At 47.8% G+C, this 22,094-nt stretch overlaps 1 protein-coding gene across 10 annotated transcripts in view; it reads left to right on the top strand.

Moving 5' to 3' along the window:
- Positions 1–22,094, top strand: part of RERE (arginine-glutamic acid dipeptide repeats) — a 417,613-nt gene that overhangs the window by 383,422 nt on the left and 12,097 nt on the right. The gene's annotated exons all lie outside the window — the stretch shown is intronic.

The raw sequence follows: 22,094 nt of genomic DNA, 5'->3' as shown, positions 1-22,094 counted from the left end.
AGTGATAACCTGTCTGGAGGCCTCAGCTGGGTCAAGCTCTGTCCTGGGGCCTTTACGTGCGTTGATGCGTTGGCCTCATATAAGAGGCTGTGTACTTGCCCAGGTTTATAAAGTAGCATAGCCAGGATTTGATCGCAGACAGCTTGGCTTTAGAATCCATACCCTTCTTTTAAAAAATTTTTATTTATTTATTTGAGTGAGAGAGCGAGTGACAGAGAGCACAAGCTAGGAGGCAGAGGGAGAAGCCGACTCCCTGCTGAGCAGGGAGCCCGATGTGGGACTTGATCCCAGGACCCTGGAATCATGACCTGAGCCGAAGGCAGAAGCTTCGCGGGCTGAGCCACCCAGGAGCCCCTAGAATCCATATTCTTAAACACCTCATTATGTTTTTATGTGGAGAAACATGATAAGCCATTAAAGAATTTTCGAACAGGATAAGCTATATCAGATTTGTTTTATAAATATATATGAAGGTATGTATTTACACTATATTACAATATACATAACAGATTTATACGTACACATATGTATATATGCGTGCACACACATACATACCCATGCGGTATGGGTTGGAGGTCCGGAGTGCCGAGTTGGGAAATCAGGCGGCAGCCTTGGCCCTTGTGTGCTTGTTTGCCCCCTTGGACTCCATACAGTAGCTGCCTCCACTGGGTCAGACAAGGGGAAGAGTCTTAAGCATATGAGTGAGACGGCAAGGGGTTTTTGGAAGTAGCTGTGAGTGAAGAGCAGGCCGGTGGCGTGGCACACCCAGCAGGGCTGCGGGGTCAGGGCTTCACCTTGTCTCCGTGTGCATGCTTCGTTCTTCAGGTTTCACATAAACATGCAAGTGGGTCGGTGTGACATGTGTCACTTAACTTATCACATATCACTTATAACATCATTCTTTGTATCACTTAACCCTGCTTGTCCTGTAGATTAATTTGGAAACTGTTGACATCTATAGAACAGTCATTTTTCGCCTTGTCTGGAAGCACAGCCCTGCTTATTTTCAGCTCATTCAGATAATTTTGGAGACTACCAGAGGATGCACTTCTTGTCACCCCTCTCAGAAACAGGTGGTTTCTAAGGGGTTGCCGATTTATAAGCACGACTTCAAGATACCACAACATCCAGGAGAACGGGATCCTAACACTGGGCCGGCGAGAGAAGGCAGGGTCTCAGACCCGAGGCCCATGTTTGGATTCAAGGAGCATGGACACAGGTAGATGCAGGACACCAAAATGTGAGCAGCCCTGCAGTGGCTGTGCTGGGCGCTTGGGCAGCTGGCGATCTGGAAGAGTGAGGGCAAGTAGAAGAGGAACTATCTGGGCTGCATCAACAGTTCGGGGCAAAGGAAACCCTTATCCTGTGGGCTGTTGAACAGGAAGTACTTGCCTGTAACTGTCCAGTTCTCAGTAAAGATGATAACCCTTTTTTCAATGGCAGAATTGGAATGTTTGACAATCTTCCGGTTTGTTGTTGTTGTTTTGGTAAATGTTGAGAAATTATGAAAGAATCTTGTTTTTTAAAAGATTTTATTTATTTGACAGAGATCACAAGTAGGCAGAGAGGCAGGCAGAGAGAGGAGGAAGCAGGCTCCCCACTGAGCAGAGAGCTGGATGCAGGGCTCGATCCCAGGACCCTGGGATCATGACCTGAGCCAAAGGCAGAGGCTTTAACCCACTGAGCCACCCAGGCGCCCCTGAAAGAATCTTTATAAAATATGTGTTTGGTATAAAAATAACTTAGTGAATTCCTGTGTAATACCACAAGTTTGAGATCGCATGCAGTGTTCCCTCCCCGGTCCAGTTCCTTGCCTTCTCCACTGTTCTGAATACTGTGTTATAATCCCTTTCCTTTTCTTCATGGTTTTGCCTCAAATATTTGTATCCTTCCACAATGTATTGTTTACTTCATGTTTTTGAACTTCATGGAAATGGAATCACGGAGGAAGAATAGATACCTGAACCTTTGTTCTTTTTACTTATCTTTATCCCAAGATTCAACCATGTCGTGTAGTTCCCACTATTTCACAGTATGGTAGGAATATAATACATTTTACTTCTCTTTTCTGCCGTTGATGGACATTTTCCGTTTGCTTCAGGTTTTTTTGCTTTTTGTTTTGTTTTGCTATTGCATACAGTTCTGTGAATGTTCCTGTACCTGTCTCCTGGTGCATGTGTAAAGGTAATTCTTTAGGGTGTACCTAGGAATACCATTCCCGCGTTATAGGCATGCATATCTTGTAGTTAATAAATGAAGGCAGTTATTTCCAGACGCATATAAGAGTTCCGTGTTTTTATATCCTTGTCAACACTTGATAGAGTCACACATGAAAATGTTCGCCAGTATTGTAAGTTTGAAGTTTCTCACAGTAGTTTTAATTTGTATTTCCCTTACTACAGTGGACATCGGACATCTTGTAATGCCTTTATTGCCCGTGTTTCCTCTTCTGTGACGGATTTATGTAAATCTTTTGCTCATTCTTCAGTTGAACTGTTTTTTCTTTTTGATCTGTAAAAATTCTAGGTGCTCCTTATTTTAAATATTGTGTGTTGCAAATACCTACTTCTGATTTGTGGCTTATCTTTTGTGTTCTTTATAGTAGAATTAGCATTTTCTTAATTTTGATGTAGTTAGTTTTATTAGTCTTTATGATTTGAGTCTGTATTGTTTAAGGAATCTTTCTTCATGTATGTAAAGGTAGTCCCTTCTATTTGTCTTTTAAGAGTTTTAGAATTTTTGCTTTTCATATTTTAAGTCTTCAGTTTGTTGGAATCGGTTTAATTGGGATAACCAAGTGTCCCAATACCATCTTTTGAGAGATCCAGCCTTTCTTTGACTAATTTGTATTACCAGCCAGATATGTCAAAAATGAAATTTCCAGAAATGTTTGAATCTACATCTGGGCTTTTTCCATCGGTCTGTTTGTCTGCCCCGGGTCAGTATCGTACTGTCTAGCATTCGAGTAACTGTTGACATTTGGTGCGGCACTTTCCCACCAGTTCCTCTTTTTCAGTAATATGTTGGTTATTGGCCCCGTGCTCTTCTTAAAAGTTTTAGAATTTCTCGCTCCACAAAGTAACCATTTGGGATCTTAAATGAAATTGCATTACATTGCACCTCTAGATCCTATCCATGGAGTTTCTGGATGGTCTCTCCAAGTCACATTATGAAATACTTCTCTACACCGTTTCCTGCATCCCAAGTTGCAGCCTTCCCTTGAGAGAATATAGAATAGATTTAAAAACCTTTGTCTTCTATGTTATATCTTTGAGATAAACTTTGAAACAATTCAACCTTAAGAATTTGGGGCTGCTGTTCGCTTTGCTGCCTCCAGAAAGGAAACTCTGGCTCTTTGGGATTCTGCCTTGACTGCATTTCAGAGCCTGGTTCTTTGGAGTGAGTGGGAAACCTTCCTTGTGTGACTTTGCTGTCTTTATGGGATGGTGCCACATGGGCTAACAGGAGCTCCTGAATGCTCTTATTATTAATAATGCCCAAATGCGGGAAGTGTATCTTGGCTTCGAATGAGAGAGGTTCCTGGGAAGTTTTCTTGGCTCTCTTTTCTCCTTAAGATTTATATAGGACGCAATGGCTATTCTTGTGTGTGTGTTTGTGTGTGTCTTTCTGACTCAAGGATAATTTTTAAGCAGAGATCAGTTAACCATAGTGTCACAACTTTTCTTAAATATACTGGTATTTTGTCTGGTTGGAACAGAAGTACACAATTAAATTGATGAAAATTCCTTTCCATACAAGCTTGGAAACTGGTTCTCCTTTGCATTTCTTTTGACTCCTTTAAGCCCAGTGGGGAGGTGGGGGTGGGTGTAAAAGTCTTCCCTTCAGGAGATGAAAGCTCACCAAGTAGCTGATCAGGCCTTCTTAGGCCTGGGGTTTGTTTTGTACTGTGTTGTTTTATTTTGACACCAGGAACCAGAAGGATGACATTATCTGATATTCTTTAAGGTCCTTTGGCACCGGGAATTCCTTTGTGAATTAACATAAAGCAGAATTTAAAACTCTGCTATAGCCTACCCCACTATTAGTCTTTAGGAATTAGACCAGCTCTTCCTCGGTTTGTGACTTATCAAGGGCTGTGCTTTACTCAAGACTCCCTAAGTAGCCCTGACCCTCTATCCAGGCAAAGAGCAAAGAGGCAGGAGACAGCCAGAGACTCTGGAAGGAGGGGCTGTGAGGCGTCATTAAAGACATTAATAGTTAACTTAGTCATTATGCAGTGGTAGGTATTGGTATTATTCATTGAACTATATGTATAATCCATTTTGATTTGATTTTAAACAGTGAACATGTTAAATTTTAAAGTGCAATTAGAACAATCAGAGGCTGCGACTGTGCCCCCCTGCGTGACCCCCACCCCCATACTTCTAAAGAGTAGCATGGGTCCAAGGCCACTCTTGATCTGGTCTTGCTAAGAATGCCAGGAACAGAAGATCGGAGGACCTAATATCCCAGTGGCTGGCAGAGATAGCCTCGCAGAACTGCTCTTGGGCAGGCGGGCCCTGGAGGGGAATGTGGGCTGGAGGGACCGACTTGTCAGAGACTGCTTTGGATTCACTTTTAGATCGTTGTTGAAGTGATCATGGTCGTGTCGTTGGTTGAAAAACGCACCCGTGACCGGCATGTTGGTGGCCAGTTGCTTGCACCCCTGTTTCACGGGGGGCACTTGTCACTTTCAGTTCTCAGTTCCACCCACAGGAGTGAGACAGGGTTTAGCTGGGGCTTTTTAGAATTAAAGTCATGAGACTAAAAAACATGCAGCTTGACTTCTTTATTAGCAATCTGGAATTACTTTCTGGAACATTTGAGTCAGAGCCTACAGAAGTGCTTCCTGTGGCCAGAGGGAGCATGGGAGACACCTTCAAGGCATCTGCTTGTGGCATTGGAGCCTTTGATCCAGATTGTATGTGACAAGAATTTTTAAGTGCTACTCATCAGACCAATTTTCCTTTTATCTGGGGTTAGTATGCAACCTCTTATCTCTGCTCTTGCCTTAAGCAGCTAACACTTGTCTCTTGATTTGCTGCCATGTGTGAGTTGCTGTTGAAGTGATGGCTGGAATTCCCAGGGGAGGACCCCTACTCCTCTTATTAACACTGTGTCGGACGTAGGTGCTTTAGTACTGCCCCCCCTGTGCATCCAGAGTAGCACATTAATTTTCTGGACCCATCAGCACAGTCCCTGAGGGGAAAGTTAGGACTGCAGGTAAGGACACATGTAACTCAGGGACAGGCTGAACTTTACAAATGTCCGGTCCAGGCTTACACCATCCCCTGGCTGCATGGTACAGAGGGGCAGAGGGATAACCACATAGTGGACTAGACTCTAGAACCCAGGTGCCTTGAGCCACTGGGCCCCAGGATGTTTTGGGGTGATTTCAGTGAGTTGTACGACATTTTTCTCCATCCTCAGCTCAGCATCCGAAATGCAGATTCTCTATAGCTTAAACTCTTCAAGAATCTTCTGCATTTTCTTTCTGCTTGAAGAGTTTGTGTTATAAGCTAGTGATTTTCAGTCTGGGGTTTGTGATGCTCTGGTATATTCCACATTGTCCTAAGAGAATATTTTTAAAGTTCAGTAATAGAGTTTATTGTAATTAGGTATAATTTTTAACATAAGTAAATGTTCTTTGATGCTTTTTAAAAAGTATTTTTTTTAATTTTTTATTCTTTATAAACATATATTTTTATCCCCAGGGGTACAGGTCTGTGAATCGCCAGGTTTACACACTTCACAGCACTCACCAAAGCACATACCCTCCCCAATGTCCATAACCCCACCCCCCTTCTCCCAACCCCCCTCCCCCCAGCAAAAAAAGTAGATTTATGGTGTCTTGAACTTAAATAATGGGATGTTGCACGTCCCCTGGCTGGACCTTTCCAATCTGTTCATCAGACCTAATTCGATATTGAAGTATAGAGATAGCAGGGAAACCCACGGTAGTCTGCTGAAGATGAGCAGGTACATTGTTTTGGTTTTGTTCTAATTCCTGCTGAAGGGGTTACTGATACTATCTGTTCTGATTCTCTGGCTGATTACCTAAGAGTGGAAGCAAAGGCTGCACAGAGAGGATTTCTAAGTTGCCTCAGTGAGGCCATTAGATAGGTGTATGTTGTCCTTATGGTTCTGTCTAGGGATATTCTGGAGAATGCTGACCGCTTTGAACTGTGCTGTCTTCGTCCTGTGAATTTGCCCCAAACACCATTATCACTCACGATGCCTAGCATTCCCTTGATCTCTGACTGTGTGAAGTGCCTGTAGACATGCTAGACGAAGTCCGTTACAGAGACTACTATTCTTGGAGAGATTTCTTTTTTTTAATTCAATTAATTAAAATGGTTCCTTGAGTTGAACTTAGTTTTGAGTTTCTAGTCCTTTTCCCAAGTGGAAGCAGAATAAAAATAGCAGTCATTTATCCAGCACATGTGTCAGGTCCTTATTAAATACTTTGATCCTACCCCCAACCCTGTAAACCATCCCTAGTTTACACAGGAGGAACTGGAGTCTCGGAGAGGTTAGTTCACCTTCCCTTGGACACACAGCTAGCAAGGAGAGGACTGGAAAGAAGGCAGTACAGGAATAGTACAATCCCCACATGTTGCCCTCCGGACTCCGGAGGTGGATTCTGGCTCCCTGTAGTGTGTCAGTTTGTGGTGAACATAGGTTAATGGGTACAGATGAGAAGCAGTAATTTGTAGCAGCGGACCTGAGACGTGTAGGTCTCCTTTGGCCACGCTGCTCCTGGCATTGCCAAGGCTCAGCTGTGAGCTTGTGACTCCTGGGGATGGATGTTGCCAACCCAGAAGTACGGCCAACTCATCCCTGAGGCCAGCATAAGCGGCCGAACTCTTCAGATCCTCGCTCCTTCTTAAATACAGTTGTATTCTGTTCACCCAGTGCGGCTCAGATCTGCTTTTTAAGTCAGAGTTTTAAAATATTTAATGCATTTGCTATTTCGAGAAACACTGGGTTGGTTTGCTTTCTACAGCTTGGGATTTGGTGCTTGATTTGTGACTGGGCCACAGTCGTCTTCCCGGCGGGCAGAAGAGGCCGCACAGCCGCTGCCGCTGCCGCTGCCGCTTTCGGGTCCGCCCGTGCTTAGACACTGGGGACTCGGGAGCTCCCGCGTGCGCGGCTCGGTGACGGTGCGCCAGCCACGGGGCCAGCGCGTCCCAGCCGTCTGCTCTCCTTACGATGGCGATTCAGCGAGTGGGGGCTGTCACTCTCCTCGGTTTCGAAAACGAAGCAGCAGAGGCCCGGAGGGCTCAGGTGCCGGGGATGCCACCGCGGTGGTGACTTCTGTGGCTCAGGTGAGGAACTCCAGGTGAGAACCTGTTCTTCCTCCACAGCCACCTCTCCCTTCGCCACCGTATCAAACAACATTATCAGGTAAAAGCAAGGGGAACCCTCATGTTGCTCATTTCAGTTTTTGCTCTGTTTTAACTCTGTCCAGCCACAGTGTACACATGGCATGTTGTAGACGCTCAGATTCTACTTGTAAGTTAGCAAGGAACTAAACATTTCAGTGAACTCTGTTCTGGCGCACGCCCGGCCCCCTGCGCTCACGTTTACCATTGGACCAGAATGACCAAGCCAGGGCCCAGGCTGGAATGTGAATTTTTCGTCCGCGCGGTGGGCGCTTTGTGTGCCGCCAGTTCTGCCGACGTTGGGATCCTCGTGGGCGCAGAGCGGGGCCTGGATCATCGCAGCCAAGCAGCCAGGCTGGCGCCGGTCCCGGCCGGGGGGGCCAGCAGGGGTGCGTCCTGCCGCCGCCCTGCACGCTGCGCTTCCCTGCTGCTGCTCTCGGAAGGGTCCATCGGGCCCTCTGGTTTGAAAGCACAACCCCAGGACCTTTCGGTGACTGCTAGCAGCCCGTGTGCACCGTAGCGCCCCATGGGGCTCGTTTGCTCCTGAGACAGAGTTTGGAGCCTTCTTTCACTAACTCTGAGAGGAAGATTTAACTAGAACCGTCTTCTTCAGTGCACTTAAGACCGGCCCCAAATACTCTCACACTGTGAAACAAGGAAACAGCCAGCCTTTAGAAAATGGAAGTTACAGTTTTAGTGTCAGTCAGAATGTTCCGTTGGACCAGAGTATAGGTGTGATCGGCCAGGCTTGTGCGGCTCCTCACGTGAGGGGTTGTGGCCCAGGAATTTGGGGTACACGTCGGTGTGCCCAGGGAGCAGCGCCGCCTGTGAGTCACTGTTCTCATTTCACATGTGCACATCCCTTGGGACAGGAAAATAAGTTTCATTTTTTGGATTAAGGGACTCTTCTGAGGCTGTGGTTTGTTGTTGTTGTTACTTTAATATACACAGTTGTGTGGAAATCCTTGATAATCTCGAGTTTAAATCATCCTAACTAGTTTCCCATGTGTTCATGTTTATCTTATGTCTGAAAACCTTCACTGAAAGATGATGGAATTTCTCATTTCTAAGATTGAGAGTATGTAATTTTTATGAACATTGATGATTTTTTTGTCTTGTATCTTCCGTGTGAAAGTGTAATTCTCACGTGTGTGTAGGCTGTGGTAGAACTCCGTGCAAATCCATGAGCACTTATTGAGCACCTGTTCTGTGCCGACCACGGTTTTGGTTGTTGCTGGGGATACAGATTGTGGAGCGAGCACATCCCTGTTCACATGTAGTTTACAGACCAGCTGGGGAGGGGAGAAATAGGGGATCAAACAAATAGATGTTGAATTCCCGTTCTCCCAGAGTCAGTGACATAGGCGCCATAAAAGGGTCACAGCTAAAACAAGAGAGAGATGGTATGCGTGGAAGAGGCTCCTAAGAAACCGGCTCTGTGGGGTCAGCAAAGAGAGTGTATATGAGGTGGCATATAGACTAGGTGCCCCAAAAGATGGCTGGGGTTGCAGGAACTGGTGGGGTTAGCTGGCAGCAGCCGGGGAGGGGGGGGCGCGTCGCATGAGCCTGCAGCAGGCCAGAAGGCAGTGCACAGGGAAGAGCCTCCAGTCCCCTTTCTGAGGATACATGCAGTAGGAGGGAGAAACTTCCAAGGTCCTGGCAGATGGCAGAGCAGCCTTTTCAGGACCAGGCCCCTGAGGGACATCTCTTTTTGGGAATCCTGCTCTGTGCCCTGACCTGGGCTCCTCTGTTGGCACAGGCCCGAGTCTGAAGTCACCCCACAGAGGAACCTCTATCTCTGTGTTCTCCTCTACTGCAAACGGTTTGGGCTTCTTTGGGGAAGTAAAGCAGAACTGGGTAAAGGCCAGTTTCTGAGGCTTCCTACAACTGGAAACTCAAGCTTTTTAAAGCTCTTGAATTAATGAAGAGTTTGTTGACTTTTTAAGAGTTGTTTCTGGGATCTCAGGTTTGAGTACTAAGAATGCAGAGCTCTTCCGTCAGCGTCCCTCCCTCTGTGTCGTTTTTTGTTAGAGATGGTGGACGTTTGTGGGTGACCTTTTAAGGACACATGGGGCACACAGAGAAAATCTTTTCCTACAGCGAGCTAGGAACACACTCATGTCCCCAACCAACCAACTCAGCATTAACTCGGGGGTGGTTAAGCTGTCCCCCGGGGCGAGCTTCCCCTTACGTCTTCCTGCCATACGTACCACATGTTGGCCTGAGGGAGAAGGGGGTGGATACAGTGGGATGAGTGAAGTTCATGATGACAACATTAGTTTGTTTCCAGAACAAGAGTTACCAGGATTTTTTTTTTTTTTTTTTTTTTTTTTTGAGTTACTGGGATTTTGATGGAAACCCAGGGCATGCTGATCAGCATTTTGAGCCCTGTGGCGCTGGAGGAAAGCTGTCGCAGTCAGCCCTAGAGCGCCTTCCCTGCCACGTAGTTTGTTTCAGAGATCTAGATCCATCTAGCTTTTTCAAGCTGTGTAGTAAATGACCAAGGACACTCCCAGCTCTCCTCCGGATAACCAGCCCCACAGGGGAGCAGAGCCTTCCTCAGGTCCCTTGAGGGTGAGGGTGCCGCTGCAGGAGTAGCTTCGCCAAGCAGCTGAGTTAAGGAAGGAGTCCCCAGAGAGCAACCGTCCGTGCACTTTACAGGCTGCACACTTGTGCCAGCCCACGTTGGGCCTCCTGGGCCGGGGGCTGAAGGGCATGGCCGCCTCGGACAAGAACCCTTGACGAGACCCAGACACCAGCCGGGAGGAGCGCGCCCTCCGCGCCCGTATCACGGGCTGTGATGAGGGGATCGGCGGTGGTTTTCATAAACTACCACCCAGACCCCTGGGGCTCCCAGCCTGTGTGTTTTCTGAACAAACTACAGTGTGCGTGTTGGTATGAGTAACCTGGAAGCACTTCCTGGAGACCCCCAGGACCACCAGGCCGCTGCGGTCAGAGTGCCTCAGACATGTGCTCGTTCCTGAAATACGGGCTTGATGTTCCATCCGTCCCGTCGTAGCTGGACCAGAAGGATTCAGTGGTTTAAATACAAGTCTGGGGAAGTTCGTGCTTTGTGTTCTTCTGACACCTGACTGTCCCATCTTCCGCTCTTCTTCCTTTGCGCTGAGCTCCTCCGGGGAGCTGGCTGTCTGACATCCAAGGTGTCTGTGAGGTGTCAGTGGAGGTGGGCAGCTTCTCCCAAGCCGTGGTGAAGCCATGGTGAGAGACCTGTATGGAAATCTGCCCAGAGCAGCTCGGATCCGCCGGGACACTCAGCCCCCCCCTGGAGGGGCCTGAGTGCCTGTACAGTGGCTGCCTACTTGATCGTTTGCCCACACTGCTGCGCCTCTTTGGCACCTGTTCTTTCCCCCCAGACAAACCCTGCTGCCCCCCCCTGTCCCCCCCCCCCCCCGTCAGCTTTGTAAGCTCTTCTCAAAGCCCAGAGCTGTGGGCTGGTGGGCATCCCCTCCCCTGCGCCTCCTTTCCTGCAGGCTGTCGGGGAAGCCCTGTCCTTGGGCGTGGTATCTGTGCGCTAGGGTTGCAATAACAGCGTCCCTTAGACCAGGGGCCTTAAGCAGTAGATACTTGTTCTTTCACAGTTCTGGGGGCCGAAAGTCTGAGGTGCGGGGCTTAGGACTTGAGCATATGATTTGAGGGGAGGGCAGGGACACCCAACTCAGCCCTTAACGGCTTCTGTGAAGGCACCTGCTGCCCCCTCACCCTCCCTCCTGGATTTCTTTACGGCTAAAAGCCATGATGAAATGACTGCTAGCCACGTGTGTTGAGACCTGAGTACATATTTGGTGTGAGAGCTTGTTTGGATTTTTCTAAGATCTTTGCCTTATGTTGAATCCAAAATTCAGGGAAAAGAGAGGACATGTTTCATGTCTGCATCTAAGGAGGGTGTGGAATTGTAATTGTGTCTGTGTGGCTTGAAGGGTAATCTTTGCTTCTGCTCTTTTTATTAAACAAATGTGATATGATAACAAAATTAAATACTCTTTTCCCTCCTTTCTTTGAGATGAGGAAGCCTTTCCTTTATTTCAAAATTCAACTTGCAGAAATGGATTGTACTTGATAATTTGCTATGCATCCATAAAAACCATAAAATAGAAGAAGCGATGTTGCTGGAGTAGCTGTTCTCATTTCCTGGCAGTCATTACATGCTCCCAATACAAAAACATTTTTCTCCTAACTGTCTGTTCTGAGCTCAAAAATGGATTTCCCTCTAGCCTCTGTCATTCAATTATCACCTCGGGAAATGCATAGAGATCTAACTGATGATCCCTTTAAGACGTCCTGCGGCATACCACCCTCTCTCATCCTTCATCTTTTGTCCTGTTCCCGTCAGTAAATGTTACATTGCCAATGTATATTTTATAGTGTGACCCTGACAGTGTCACTTTGATTCTGTGCAGGGATAATAAGATTGCACATATAATGAAAGGCCGATAAATAGAAAAATGTTTATGAGATGGAGAATAGCGCTTTTAACAGTTTTATGGCTTTCTCTTTTCCTCTCTTCTCTTCTCCCCCTTTGCTGGTAGAATTGTGGTTTTGTTACAGGAACAAGAAAACATTAAGAAGGGTGATGTGGTAATAGAACTGACGGCGGTGAAATCCCACTTGCCCTGTTGCTGAACTCCAATAAAATGAATTCAGGAAATAACGAAGTATTCAGCTTATAGGAAAGAAAACTGATTTCAGTGAATGAATTCTTGGGAGTTTGGGGGGCCCCTACAGAGAACACAAGATTCCCACTGTTGGTATAATTGTACTTAAGATAGTAAGTCTTCAACAGCTCAGTAAAACCAGAGACAAAGGCCCCTGCCTGAGTTGGCCCCCGTGTCGGGGTCCGAGTTAAGTGACAGCCACTCTTGTGGCTGCGTCAGGACTGCCCAGGCTTCTGTGCCACAGGTGGGTTCAGGCCCCACATGGGGCGGGGGTCCTTTGTTCCAGGCTGGTCTAGACTGCTTTGTGGTGGCTGTGACCTTTGTCTTCAAATAAGTCATTTCCAAATCTCTTGTTCATTTTTTACTGTGGTGGTTATTCTTGGTTAAATGGAAGAATCTTCTATGTTGCTCAATCGATAGGTTTTTAGTGGAGCTGCTTGGAGAAGTGGTAGTAGGAAGAGGTGCGGGAGACCCATCCCGTGGCCCTCGAGTCCTCTCCACGGGTTTGAGCACGCTTCAGAGCTACCATTTTAAATAGATGCTTCCTGGGAGAGGTAACTTGGGAAAGAGACATTGTAGCATTTCTTAAGGGGCCCGGCCTGGTCAGGCTCTCAGGTCAGGACACCTGTGAAGCTCATCTGCGTGGCACGTCTCTTTGGCATATGTGGCTTAGAGCCAAATGTGGCCAAGAGGGCTTCGCCCATAGCGTAAGCCATTGGATGGCTTGAGGCGCGGTGAGCAGGTTGTGAGGGTGCTTGTGGGCTCCTAGGGTCTGTGCGATATAGTCCTTGGAGTTTGTTCTTGGTATGGGAAGTAGAACATATTTGTCTAGGCTTATGTGTAATTCTGATTGTGCCCTTGGGTCTACCAAATGTGTTTCTGAACCTGGTACCCTTGCTTTGGCCAGGTGCGGCTCTGTCATTCTTGGGTGCAGCATGGGGGGCTGGCTCCACCCTGAGGTGGGAAGGCTGGCTGCTCATTGTTGGGGATGCACAGTGCCCTTTTTTTGCTCCTCTGCCTATTCAAGGTCCATGGAAGAGGTTTAAGATACTTTGTAGATGAAAGATAACCCAAATTTGAGCCTCTGGCTTTAAAACCTATATATATATACACACACACACACACACACACACACACTTCTTCTCAATTCATAATGGGACGGTTAAGAGCATAGGACTGGAACCAGACCCTCGGGGCTACCGCTTGAAGCTCTGTGAGCTTGGACATGTGGCTTTGTCTCCCTGTGCCTTGATTGTCTCATTGTAAAGCAAGGATAATGAAGATATTTATCTACTAGGGTAGCTATGAAGACTGAATATATTAAGTTATAGAGGACACTTATTTATAGTGCTTAGCTCTCATCGTAGATGTCATAGCCCAGTAACAGTGATTGTTGGTTTGTAGGTCTGCTAAAGAGGAAGTGGATTCCTCAGCCACACCCCCTGCTGTCAGCCCCTGGCACCCATCTTCAGAACACTGCTTCCAAGCACCACACACACTGGTCCCTGGAAAATGAAACAAAAATAAGAGCAATGTAGTCATTTTTCTTAACACTAAATACCAGATTAAGGAACTCTTCTTATTTGGGTATTGTCTGTCCAAACTTTTTTTAGAGATAAAATGTCATTTCTTTTATGAAATAATGGTACGATCAGGAAGCAATTACTTATTTGTCTTTTTTTAAAGATTTCGTTTATTTCAGAGAGAGAGAGCGCGCGCACAAGCAAGGGAGAGGAACAGAGGGAGAGGGAGCAGCAGGCTCCCCACTACGCCAGGAGCCCGATGTGGGACTCAATCCCAGGACCCCCGGATCATGACTAGCCGAAGGCAGATGTTTAACTGACTGAGCCACCCAGGTGCCTCCAGGAAGCAGTTATTTTTAATGACCTTACTTGAGAACAAAGTCAGTAGTCTGATATCTCTTTCTCAGAAGTTAATTTCTTAGAATTAATTTCAGGTGAATTTTAATGCTCAAGAAATATTCATTCCATCAAATGTTTACTGAATACTCATTATATTCAAGATGTTGTCTTAGATCTCTGGGGTACTCAAAAGAAGTAGACACAATCCTGGGGATGTTGGACAGGTTCATTCATGGTCATGATCCAAAGGGGAGCCTGGGTATACCAGGAAAGAGGCAAGTGCAGAAAACTGTAGACGTGCAGATGTTGTGATGACCTCAGGGGTTAGAGGAGAGGGTAAGTAAGACTTCTGGGAGAACGTGGGATCTGTGGTGACCTGAACCCAGGGTGGTGAGGACTCCGATACAGACACCGAGGAGACAGTGGTGAGGGGTTTGCAGGGCTGTAGCCCACAAGCAGAAGGCACGCGCTGAGGGACGGCAAACTGGCTGCGGCGTTTGGCATCAGCCAGGGGCTGTGGGAGGTGGGCAGCGCAGGAGAAGGGTCTTCTTCGGGCAGAGGGAAAGTCCTGGGAGAGACAGCAGAGCAACTGGACCTTTGTTTTGTTGGCCTTGTGGCGCCTTCATTGACTTGCAGCGGAAAGTGACAAGGTCAGAGCTGGTCTGTGGGAAGACTTGAGCGTGTCTCTCTGGGAGAGGACAGGCCAGCCTAGGACCTCCAGTCTGGACATGTGAATGGCGGTGTAGGACCAGAGAGAGAACCCACAAGTGGCTGAGGTCAACAATGAAAGCAACATAGAGTTTAGGAAATCTCATTACAATTTTGGCAAAAAAACAAACACCAAAAAAAAAAAAAAAAAACCCATCGCCAACAAAAAAGAAAAACCCCTACAAAACTTTATTCATTCTTCCCCAGTGTATAAATAGTGGTAATCATCATTTTAAAAATTATTTAACCTCTCAACTAGGATTTCATTTTTAATATTTATTTATTTATTTGAGAGCAAGAGAATGTCAGTTGAGTGCAGAGGGAGAGAGAGAATCACAAGCAGGCTCCCCACCAAGTGTGGAGCCTAACCCCGGGCTTGATCCCGTGACCCCGAGATCATGATCTGATCCGAAACCAAGAGCTGGATGCTCAGCCAACTGAGCCACCCAGTTTGCCTGTCAACTGGGATTTTTTAAAGAGATGTTGGGGGAGTGCCAGGTTCTGGAACATCTCTGTGGGCATGTTAGTGTGGCCTCTTCTTATACCCTGTTAAGCCCAGGAGACCTTCACGCACTTCCCAAGTCATCATCTTCCTCCCTTTCCCTTACCTTGCCCCAGAAGAGGAGCTGGAGGTGGGGCTGTTGCCTTGCCTAGAAACAGGCTGCCGTCTCACCCTCGGGCTTCCCCTTGTGGCCACGCTAGATAGCTGCCCTTGCGGCTTCTTGCACGAAGAAGGCAGTGATCCTGCTGTGTGCCTTCAAGCAGATCCTCATTCTGTCAGATGCTCTCTGAGACCACAGAGTTGCTAGTTAACGATTAGCAGCAGAGCAGCTCCTTCAGGGATTAGGGCATTCGGTTGGTTAACAAAAGGAGGAGCCCAGGAGAGCACTGCTTTAATTATCAGAGTTGACACTGGAAGACAACCAGTTGCCTGCTGGAAAAAGATCTGTAAAGGTGGCTGTTCCTAAACATAGCTAGCTGGTGGTTCTGCCCAGTGCCCAGCTTCTCACCTCAGATGTTCGGAACAGCCGTCAGCACCAGCCCTTGAATCCTCAGGGAGTAAAAGGAAAGAATGACTTGCATAGGAGTCTCTGCCAGGAAATTTGACTGCCTTACTTCACTGCCCTGAGTTAGTAGTTTTTGCCAAGAAACGCAACTGTAATTCCCAGGCAGGGGTGGTCGTGGAGGTCAGGGTGGCCAGGCTCAGCTGCAGGGTCAGAGCACTCCGATTAGAGGGCTTCCTGGGGGATATGGCCCATGCAGGCTCTCCCGACCCGCTCCCAGAGCCAGAGCCGCATTCGCATTCGCCTGGGACCATGACCACTTTTGGGGCCCCGGGTCGGGGAGTGAAGTCTGAGACGCAGCTTTGTGCCATGTTTCCTTCTCCCTCCTGCCCCTGCTGGGTTGGGGACCTTGTTCTGTAACTTTTCATTGCTCGCTGGAACTTCTCTCTGGAAAAACACACCTTAAAAAAAAGGAAAGAATGAAAAGAAAAAGGAAGCTTTAGATTTCTCCATTCCAGCCAGCCAAGTGGTGGGATTCTACACTCCTTTGTACCTCGGCCCCCAAGGGGCCGGATGGAAACTGAAGGGTCTCCTTCAGCAGAGGTTTTGCAGGGCAGTGATGCCCTGATTCTCACCAGCTGCACTTGAGCGTGCAGAATAGGGCATTGGGAGGAGAACAGTTAGTGTACTCTCTCTGCATATTCATGGTAAAATATTTATTTGGCGTCAGAACAGTTAATAATAGGTCTTAAAGAATTCACATAATTTCTTCTAAATGCTTACTTTCTCACCCACGCGGTGGGCCCTGTCCCATCACATTGGCTAGCCGGGGCAAGTGGGCTTGAGGAGCTGTGAAGTAGCTTTGGAGAGAAGCTCTGTTTCTACTGCCCTTATCCGAGAGCGGCTTCCCAAGCCTCCTCCCCACCCCCCACCCTGCTCTACCCCACCGCCTTTCTCTAAGGACGCCTGTTGAAGGTTTGGTGCAGAAGAGAAAGTGAGCGGCAGCTCCCCTCCCCAGTGGGGGAAGCATTTCTCTACTGGGGACCTTCGCTGTGGTGCGGGGACCCAGATCAGAGTCCTTCCTGCCTCCCTCCCTCCCTGCCCCTCCTCGCACAGACCAAGGACTGGGTTCTCAAGGCCTTCCTTGACATAACTGAAGTCAACAGTTCTCCATTGTTCCCGCTGGTCACAGAACCACTGTGAGAATGGAAGGTAACAGAGCGTGACTGTGTCCACCGAGTTGAGAGGAACGTGTGAGAAGAGAGTTCTTGCCGAAAGACTGAGGCCTGCCTTGGCCTCACAGTAGAGGGCGGGCTGAAGGTACCCCATGGTCTGCATGCTGGGGTCACTAGACTTCATCTTCTGCCTCACACCCCCCACCCCTGCACCGCCTTCCCCACCCCTGGATGTCATGCCTTTTTTGTGTGGTTGTGGCAGGAATAATATGTTGTTGTCACAAGAATTGGGACTTAGTCCTAGGTTGTACCCTTAGGTTTCTCCCGTGGGACAAAAATAATTGACTCCCTTTTCCTGCCTCCGTATCAGCCTCTCAGAGAGCTCGTTTCTGGAGGTGATCGCGGGCTGAGGCGTAAGAGAGCCTTGGGGGCGGGGGACTTGGCTGCAGTGCTCGCCCCGCTCCCCTGGCAAGCCCTTGACACTTGCCTTCCAGTGCCTGCTCGCTCGCTGCCCACCTGCGCGGCTCGTGCCTCTGTGCCTTCCTCTTCCCAGGGTCCCAAGACATGTAGCTTATCTTACTTTAAAAATATTGTGTGTGTTGTATGTGTGTGTGTGTGTGTGTGTGTTTATCAGGCAGGAGGGGTTACAGGCTCCCCTCCCTTTGCAGTGCAGTGCCTGTGGGAAATTAAATAATAATCACGTTTGTGGACATTGTTTTAACTCAGCGAGTGGCTGTAGGTAAGACGGGAGGGAGACCTGGTCAGGCTGCCAGCTGCCACCGTAGTGCCCCACCCCGCTTCTGCTCTTGCGCACACGCGTGCAGTGGGATGCTTGCTTACCCTGCTCCCTGAAACGTGTCGCCAGTCTGTGGTTCACCCAGGGTGAAGCAGAGCTGGGCCCAGCCATGCCAGCAGAACTTACCTGAAATGAGTTTATACCAGGAGGCTCTTGGTAAGTGGTGAACAGCCTGAGCCCACCCCCACTCAGTTGCTTCAGTTCAGATGGTGTGGGGAGGGCGGGCATGGAGGACATTGCGCTGATGTTTTATGTGGAGTAAACTTGATGGCCTCACAATCCGACATGAGGAAGCACAGAACTACAATGGTGACCGCAGAGAAGGAACCAATCCTCCTACTTATTCCAAGTGGCTGAACCCTAGAAGCTTCTGGATTACAGGAGTGGCCGTGATTGAGCTGTCTGCTGGTGCCTGGCGCCTTTGGTCAACCTGACTCTCTCGTCCCGGCCCCCACCCACCCCGATCGAACGCAGGCCGAGCATCTTTAGCTCCATCCTCCTCCTGTGCCTGGCATTCCCCACCCCATGTTTTCATTTTGGTGGAAAATCAGAGAAACTTCATGGGTCCTGGTTCTCTACCCCTGAGTGATTTGCCTGGGGAGGAGACCTGCTGTGCAGAGATCCTGCCTCAGGGCAGGGAGCTGGTGCCTAAACCCAGGAGCAGATCATGGGCTTCAGCCATCACTGCCCCCTTACACCAAAGGAAAGGCGAAGAGCTTGGGGTTGGGGGGGGGGGCTGTGTGTGAGAGAGAATCTGCTAAATATAGACCAGTGGGTTTAAACGCTTCTCTTGGCAAGCACTGCAGCCCATAATGCTGTCAATTGGAGAGGACTTCGCCCCCTCTCCTTTCCTTTTTTGCCCAGGCACTAACCCAGTTTAGTCGCTCGTGCTGCGTGCAGTTACAGCACGGAGACGTGAGGTGTGCTGGCTGGGAGGCCTTGTTGTGCGGTGGGTGAGAGCCCCAGGAACAAAACGATAGGGTCCGGGTCCGGCCATTCATGTCCACGTTGCTGCCTCTGTGTTTGCTTGCAAGCAAAGGCGGGAGCTAATTTGCAAGGCTGCCTTTGTAGAGCTGCCTTTTGATCAATGATTGCCTGTGTTAATGTTTCAGCAAGCTATTGATTTCTGCAACAGCTTTTGTTCCCTGAATTTATGTGCAGCGGGTCTCTGCAGCACACACTATGCATGTTTGATTAAAGTTCAATTGACTTCGTTCCTGGTGAGGCCTCTGGCTGCCTCATTCCCTATTTGTAGAACCAAAGCTTTTCCCGACATGTTCTTTTGTTTGTGCTCAAGACCTAGCCACCCATGCAGTCACCAGTATGCTGTTTCTAATCCTCCTAGATCCGCTCCATTCCAGTGTTTAATCCCTTCGTAGACATTGCAGTGGTTGAGAGGCAGCTAATAAAACCTGGCCTGGATTTTTTTAAGTCAACTTCACTGATGTGTAGTTGGTATGCACACCATTTATACCATAAAAATATACCCACGTTACGTGCAGTAAGGGCACAGTTCAGGGAGTTCGATAACCGTGCTTCCGTGCAGATAGCACCACTATCCGTTCGGACGATGCTCCCTTCTACGCAAAAGGTTTCCTCGTGTTCTTCAGCAGGTAGTTTTCTACTTCCTCGTCCTCCAGACTAGGCAATCCCAGCAAACTCGTTTGTTTTTTGGGATTGTAGATTTGCCTTCTCTCTCTCTCTCTCTTTTTTTTTTTTAGATTTGCCTTTTCTAGAATGGAATCAAACGGTCCATACCTCTTTGTATCTGGCTGCTTCTATCCAGTGTGATGTTCTGAGACTCAAACCTATTACCAGGTTGATCAGCAGTTGGTGCATTTTTACTGCCAACTAGCACCTAGTAGTTGGGCGCACGGTGACCGTTTATCACTTCTCCCACTGAGGGGTGTGGGAGTGTTTCCAGCTCTTGGTCTGCAAAGAGTAAACTTTCTGTGAGCGTCTGGATGAAAGTCTTCGTGTGAGCATATGTTTTTATTTCTTTTGGGTAAACACCTAGGAGTGGGATCAGTTGCTGGGTCATATGGTAGATGTTTGTTTAGCTTTGTAAGAACTGCCAAAGTTTAAAAAGTGGTTGAACCATTTTATAGTCCCACCGTCAGCGTATGAAAGTTCTAGTCACTACCCCATCTTCCTATATTTGAAACTTATGTTTTCATTTTCCAAACTAGTTTATAGGCTTGTAGTGGAACTCCTTCTGGATTGGTTGTTTGATCCTTTGTAGTCCTCTAATAGAACCTGCTCTGGACTCCTTTTCCTTGTTTTGTTTTGGTTTTAAGATTTTCTTTTTTTTGTGAGAGAATGAGCACAGGCAGGGGAGCAGTAACTAGGCAGAGGGAGAAGCAGGCTCCCCGCTAAGCAAGGAGCCCAATGCGGAACTCAGTCCCAGGACCCTGAGATCCTGACCTGAGCCAAACGCAGACATTTAACCAACTGAGCCACCCAGGTGTCCCCTCCTTTTCCTTGTTTAAAAGGTTTTGTTGTTGTTGTTTTTGTTGTTGTTTTGTTTTTGTTTTTGTTTTTTTAAATTTGAGAGAGTGCATGCGGAGGAGTTCATGAGTTTGGGGGGAGGAGCAGAGGGAGAAGCAGACTCTGCGCTGAGCAGGGAGCCCAACTCAGGGCTTATTCCCAGGAACCCGAGATTGAACCTGATTCAACTTGCGTTGAAGGCAGACGAGTAACCACATGAGGTACCCAGGCATCCCTAAAAGCTGTTATTTCTTAATTGCTGACAAAATGCTGATGTTTATTTCAATATTAGGTTTCTTTGTTTTGTTTCTTTTGTTTTCTAGTTTTCTCACACAGTCTGGGAGTATACAGTGCAGGAGTGGAAGTTAAGGTTGAGAACCTATGCTTTTTTCCTGAGCCTTTCTCTGTCTGGCATCTCGCTTTGGGCCAGTACCATAGCCTCAGTGAACTCTGGCTTCCCCGCTTTTCATCTGCCAGCTATGCCATCTTTTAAAGCCATTTGAAACTCTTTCAAACATTCCTATTTGAGACATTGAAATACTTTTGACCTTAAACAACACAGGTTAAATGGCTCAGGCTCACTTACAAGCAGGTTTATTTTATGTCGTCCAGTACTGTATATATATTTTCCCTTTTTATGATTTTTTTTAGTAATTTTTATGATTGTCTTTAGTTTACTGTATTGTAAGAATACAGAAATAATACATAAAACATATGCAGTGTGTGTTAATCGACCGCTTATATCATTGGAAAGGTTTCTGGTAAACAGTAGACTCTTAGTTTTAGGGGAGTCAGAAGTTGCACCTGCACTTTGGCTGTGGGCGGCAGCAGGGGGGCGCGGGTCCCTCGTAACTGCAGGAGGCACTGCTGTGCTGCAGCCTAGTGCCGCGTAGAGACGTGCGGGCAGCTGTGCCAGTGCCACCCGCTGGCGCTGAGATTTTGGCAGATACCCTGGTAGCGCCTTCCACCTCACTTTCTCTCCCATTTTTTATTCCTTCTGTCTCCTGTAGCTTCACATTTCCTCCTACATCCCAGGCCTCTCATCTGCTGGCCCCTAAAATGACTTCGGCTAGAGGAGGCAGTGGGAGGTACCACTTCCTTCCAGGTTTGGGATTGGACCATGATTTACTGTACTGGTTGTCTTTTTGAACTGATAGAGCATGTCACTTTAACAGAGTGTTGAAGGCTGACAGTGACTTCTCTTGGCTTCTGTTCTGTATTTTCTCATAGGAAAACCAGAGTCAGATCAGTTTTATGTCAGCACAGGTCTCTTAATCCCCAGTGGATTTAGGAATTTGTTCCCTCTAGCCAGCCGACACCAAAAGATCAGTAGAGGTAAGTGACTTTCCAAGTCAGGAAAATAGGAAGGAAAGAAGAGGCAGGAGCCAGGAGGTTTTCAGTTCATGACCTAGGGGCTCAGAGTGCTTCAGTCACCACAGGGACAAAGGTAGCCTGTGCTTGTAGAACAGCGCGTGATAGCCAACAGCTCAGAAATCCAAGGGTAGGCATTCCTGCATTGTCACTTCTTACTGTTTCTGTCTCGTGGATCTGAAAAGGGCCGGGTGAGTTTGCAGGCTCTTCTCTGGTGGCGGCTCCTGGCCTTCTGGGCCTGGGGTCATACTTCATCTGTTCGGTATTGGCAGTCACTAGCATTCTGTTAAGTAGCCCTTGCAAAGACTGAAACATACTCACGGCCCCAAGAGATACATGGTGTGTGTAGGCTTCTGGAAGCCAGTCGGAAGCTCCTCTGGGATCACAGGCTCCTTTAAGGATCTGACGACAGCTGTGGTCCCACTTCTTAGAAAATGCACAGGCATAGACTCCGACTCTGAGCAGTGAACGTTCAACACGCACGTGCTACCTGCTTTGCAAAAGCCATTTCCCCACTTAAAATCTGTCCACTTCTCTACAAACTCACTTCTCATCATTCTAAGGCTCTAGCCATCACCAGCGTCTGTCTGTCGCCTGGTGTCTGTGCTATTTGTCCACCGCCGTCTCACTGGC

Source organism: Mustela nivalis (genome assembly GCF_964662115.1).
Source record: "Mustela nivalis genome assembly, chromosome: 10".
NCBI classification, from domain to species: Eukaryota; Metazoa; Chordata; class Mammalia; order Carnivora; family Mustelidae; genus Mustela; species Mustela nivalis.
This window is presented reverse-complemented; position numbering and strand designations above follow the sequence as displayed.